Here is a 5,791-nt window from a genome sequence, read left to right on the forward strand (position 1 = left end):
ACTGCATTATTGAAAATGTGCTGAATTAACACTTCCAGAAAGTTACTGCTTTATCCCTAAACTATCTCATGTGAATAGTTTTTGGCTTTGGTAGTAGAGTTTTTCATACAGGATGCTTAATAATACATACTGAAAAGGGCAATTTATGTTTGTCTGTTTGTCTTATGTTTTGTTTGTCTGATAACTAGAGCTTTGGATTCAGTGGTTTGTTTTTCTTTAACTGCAGCCTGTAGGTAATGCATGACTTAATAAAATTACTTGGGCATTCCCTTCTGAGCACTGATCATGATAGAATAATAAAAATGATTGACATTAACTTCTTTCATGGTAAGCCAAAAACCTGATCATGGTACCATAAAAAAGAAATAGCATTTTATAGTAGCAATCAAAGTTGAATGAAAGCTAATGAATTAAAGGGGTAAGTTTTAGTACCTCTTTTAAGGAAAATATCCACGTGTTTTATGGGTTGCATTTATATAGGATTTAATGTAGGGTTTTCTTATAGAATAGTTAAGATAGTTTTTGCTGTCACATTTAGTGTTTATCAAAACATTCTGATAGCTAAAAAAACACCCACCCAACAGGTTTTATTAAATAACAGGCACTGATGTTTTTATTAGAATAAATATTAAGTATTTTCTCTTGTGGATAGAAAAGAAATCTGGAATTTTTCTAAAGTAATTTCATTACATATTAAGCTTACCTGTGAAAATTATTGGATAACTTCTCCCTAGATTTTTGAGTAGCTAGATTGCTCAATGCCTACAGGAATTACAACATCACCAGAACTGAGCAAAGGCCTAAGTGGATGATGGGCATTTTTTACAGGAACAGATGCTTTCACATTTTGAAGCGGAAGCCTATCAATGGTTCTAGTTAGGGGCACAGGGAACAAGACAGACCAGTCCACTGAACAGAGCAGAAATTGTTACTGCCTCTTTGGTATCAGAGGTATTTGGTGTTAATATGGAATCCAAGGGCAAATCTTCCTATTTATCAAAGCCTCTAAACCACACTGTTCCAGAGAAGGCATTCCTCCCACCCTTTTATGTGCACTGGGTTGGAAGTGGAAGCACACTGGCTGAGGACCGCAGCCCACTGACTGCTCTTCCCATCACTACTTGCCATTTCAGACCAATTTCACCATTTCAGGTATTTTTCCCAGTCCATAAAGGTCCATGTAGTCTGTGATTTTAACCACAAGTTTAGCTCAGCACAGGCTGGTGGATGATCAACAGGTAGTTGATTTTGTTCTTTGAGTCAGTTATGAACCACTATTTGTTAATTTACTTCTGCCTCAGGGTACACAATCTATGATCCACATGCATTGACTAAGAATGTGCAAATATTTTTCTCTAGTTTAGTACTTCATTTTTGTTCATTTTCTCTTGAAAACTTAGATTTCTAATAGTTGGTTCAGCAAAAATTATACTGTGACAGGGGAATCCTAGGCGGAGACAATCTGGAAAGAATGAAACTTATATTTATTCTTATTTATGGTTGGCTTTAAAATTGTGGTGTCAAGTATTTGATAATTTTCTACACAGTCTCTGTGTATTAATTATTAGATGTTATGGTTTTAATATATATTTATTAATAGATTATTTATTGTTTCCAGTGAAGGCAGCCTTATTGTAACATACACAAATGACCTAAAATGATTTTACATTCCAATCTAACATAAGTGACAATTTGTCAGATACATATTGCTTATATATGCATACATATACACACTTTATATTAATAGCTACTTGCTTTGTAAGTATTGTATCATTAAGCATCTTAAACTTAGTTGATATTCATGAACAACTTCTTAGAGTCAGGTGTACTGCTAAGGAGGAAGTTCACAGAGGATGTTTTATGCCAAGGGTATGAAGTGAAATTAAATTTTAGACATTTATGGGAGATAATGGCACAGCTATATATAAACTAGATGGCAACAGAAGAAGTAGAATTTAAAATGCCAAGAGAGAAAAGGAGGCAAAAAAGGACAAAGTTAAAAATATTGTATAACAAAATTGGTGCATGAAACACAAGAAGGTGGCAGAAAGATTACAAGAGTGGTTGAGTGTGTAAAATTGTCCAATTTCTAAGATACTTAGGGGCTGATGTGCTATTATCAGAGAGTTAAGCTTTTGAGGATGTTCATGTGTCTAATAATAATCTGCATCTTTAGCTGCACCAATGCTTACAAAAATGACCCATAGCCATTTAGAATCCTAAATGGATTCAAGGATCTTTAGGTTTTAGGCAGTTTTATGCTTTTGGAATTTTTACGCATTGTCATGAAACCTAAATGGAGATAAAAATAAAAACTGCATTTAGAATGAGCTGAGAGGGTATGGTTTATATGATGTAATGGAGCTTGAGAATAAATGAATCAAAATGAGGATGAAGAAAGAAAGTGAGCATTTAGCTGTACAGGCAAAAAGGAAGAAAATTATCTTTAATGTGTAGAAGAAGCAGCAGGAAGATTTATTTATGATCTGGATTAGGAAGGCTAGGGTAAGGTGAAACAAAAATGACATTTTTATTACAGGGGTGAGTGACAGTGAGGATGCTGGTGATGCAGTGCTTGGGTGGGAAGACAAAGAGGTCAGTTTTGGCAATGTTAAGCCGACAGCATGATAGTTAAGTGAGGTATCAGTGAGTCAGCTGAGGTAGGAGATTAGGTAGAAGAAGAAAGATCATGAGTGGAGAGATTAATCTGTGATTTGCCAATAAATCTGCATATACATGCTATTTAGTAAATATTTTTATTAAGCTTTTATCAGTATCACAAAAAAACCCCAACAAAACAAAGCAACAATCCAAACTGAAAAGCCACTGATGGCGGCAAGAGGGTTTTTTGCTGGTTTCATGACTTGTAGATCTGCTATCGGAAGTTGTTCTTTTACCTTCTATTATTGTAACACTAGGCTTGATTTATGTTTGAATGGAGACAGCGATCCATTAAAATAAATTACCTGCATGTTTGCCTAGCAGATCTTGCATATATGAAGTTTAGTGTTTTAGACTTAGAGTTAGACTGACAGGTTGCACTAAATGGAAACTATATTTTCTTGGTTTTCACTGTTTTCTTGTTTTCTCTTCTTCTAAAATTGTATTCTGAATTTGCTGTGTCACACTCAGCATGCAATTTGGTTTATTCAATTTCTGATGTTCAGAGCACACATTTTCTATATACTGTGTTCTATATTATGGAAACTAAACCAGATACTTTGCCGAGTACAGATTAAATAAACTGCTTAAAGGATGTGATGATGTAGTTGGCTTAATTTTTATATAAATGGGAGCAATGCTATTTTGGATTAGTGCAGCAAATTGCTAAAAGTAGAGTTTCATAAATATCAGCTTTTGAGAATTGAAGACTGAATATTTAAACAGGAATTATTTTTTTTTTGCAAATAAATTTGATTTTTTCCTGAATGTGGTTTGAAAAACAAGGATTTTCTTCTTACCAAGGACTGTTAGTTTTCAAACTGCTTTTCAGGAGCTACAAATTTTCTTAATTTCCAGTGTAATCAAACTTAGTGTAACTTCTATCCACGTGTTTCATTTTTATTTGTCTTAATTTTCCTTGCCTGCAGCAGTAGAATAGCATCTGGTGTTCTGAAGACTGCTTATCAGTCATGAATTCTTTTGTATTTGGTTATGTTTTATCTGTGAGAGTGTTTTTAAGCTGATTTTTCCTTTACCATTCATAAGAGTAGAGTTTCTCCCAGTGTACTACTGATCAAGGCACTGTTTTCCAGAACATACATTAATTAGAGTGTCCCCCAGTGTATCTTTGTTGGTCCACTGCCAAGTGTAACAGTGTAGCTTAGCATGCTCCTTCTCCCTGACTTCAGTTCAACTTCCTTGTTTCATCAAAGGCAATTTCAGACAAATACTTCAAATGCCAGGAGAGGTAGTGTTCATTTTACGAAAATGAGGTTTTGATTTGTCATCGGCTGGCACTTCAGTTCATGGCTCTTCAGCTGTTCGTTTGCTTTCCATAAGCAGAGTCTCTGTGGTACTAGGAGACACCTTGAGGAACCAAGATACATTTTCTCATGGCAGCATCACCTCAGCCCAGATGGAAAACCAGTCTTGTAGCTGTTACACGTGTACTTAGAAGGAACTATTCATAAACAATTGCTGAAATCTATTGTGCAAGGACCAGGATAACTGTGGATTTCATGCTTACAAATAGATCATCCCATAGTAATGACTTAGTAAAAATTTACCACGTGTTAAGGTTCCTGGCATTTGTGAAAGAAATATTAGTGAACGTATGCATACAGGAGGACATAAAGGAAATGGGAAGGGTAACACGGACTAATTAAAATACTTTGTTTCATATACAGAGATTAAGGAATTACTTTATGCAAAATGCAAAAAACCCTTTATTGGTATTAATTACTACTTTAATAATTATGACCATATATTGTTAGAGGTTTCAGTTGTAGTGGTCACTGCGCAAGGTAACGGTCTTACACTGTGATCATTACACAAGTATGTTAGTGCATATTCATTTCCCATGGAATATTTAACTAGCTGTTACTCTTCTCTAGTTAACAAAATGAAGTATGGTCTTTGTGATACACAACAAATTTGCCTTTTGTCTGCCACAACATACTTGGAGATTTCCAAGGTAGGCTGAAAAAAAATTAAGTACCCATTTTTCAGGAAATAGATGGAAAGTGGGTTGTGATAGGGGTTGGCACGTTTGAGAGCAGGGATTTAAAATAAATTTGTCTCTCTCTTATGACTAGGAAAAGAACTGAAGGAGATTATCTCTGAATCAGTATAATGTGTGCAAGGAATGTGACGTTGAGGTGTGCTATGAAACTCTTCATTAATACTGGTTAGTTCATCTGACTATGCAATAAATCATGTGCTCAAAATGTGAGTAAATTTACTTTGTAGCTGTGTGAACATCTGATGGGCTGCTTCCTTCTCACTGGCTGTAGCATTAGAGTGCTGCAAAGAACCCATGTATGTGGATCCAGGTTTCCATATTTTATCTGAAAGGAAAGCAAAAGGAAGGAGCAGGAGATAAGTTAGATACTGGAAATATTAGAACAAAATTATTGTCTTAAGAAGGGAAAAATGGGGTCAAAGTATCATGAGTGATTTTTTCAGTGTATTATTTTCACTGAGTTAATTTTGCCTGTTTTGGAGTCCTAAAAAAAGAATATTGCATTCCAAAAGTGGCAGTAGCACAAGACAGCATATGCATAATTCTTCTAGAATCTACTTATCATTCTCTGTTTCATTTTCCAGTTCAGAGAGGAAGTGTATTATGTTGTCTTCTTGCTCCACTGCTTTCTTATATTTGGTAATTTAAGGCTTATTAGAAAATGAATGCCACTGTATTTCAGGTATTTCCAAAGAGACAGCTGCTTTAATAGAAGGAAATAAAAACTTTCTCCAGAGTCAAAGATAGAAATATTTCTCTTGAACCACTCAGCCTTTTCAAAGTTACACTGTCACAGTGCCTGTGTGGTAGTTGCTCCTGTAGTAGGCACAGCCTGAGAACTGTTTAGACAAAATATGTAGAAATACAGATTATTATTAAGTCATGAATACACGAATCCTGTGTATTCAGCTGTTTTTTCCTATCCCTATCTAATTATTAATCTATTAAAATTTGGTTTGGTTAGAGTTTACTGCTAGGAAATCAGTTGTCCACCTCTATAAATTTCCAATTGTCTGTGTCTGTCCAGCTCAGCAATATTTAAGTTTTAGCCTCCGAAGGTTTAGGAGCAAGCAGTTTAGTTATTTGGTCCATGTTTTCAAATTCCTG

Source organism: Chaetura pelagica, unplaced genomic scaffold (genome assembly GCF_000747805.2).
Source record: "Chaetura pelagica isolate M959 unplaced genomic scaffold, ChaPel_1.0 scaffold627, whole genome shotgun sequence".
In the NCBI taxonomy this organism is placed as follows: domain Eukaryota; kingdom Metazoa; phylum Chordata; class Aves; order Apodiformes; family Apodidae; genus Chaetura; species Chaetura pelagica.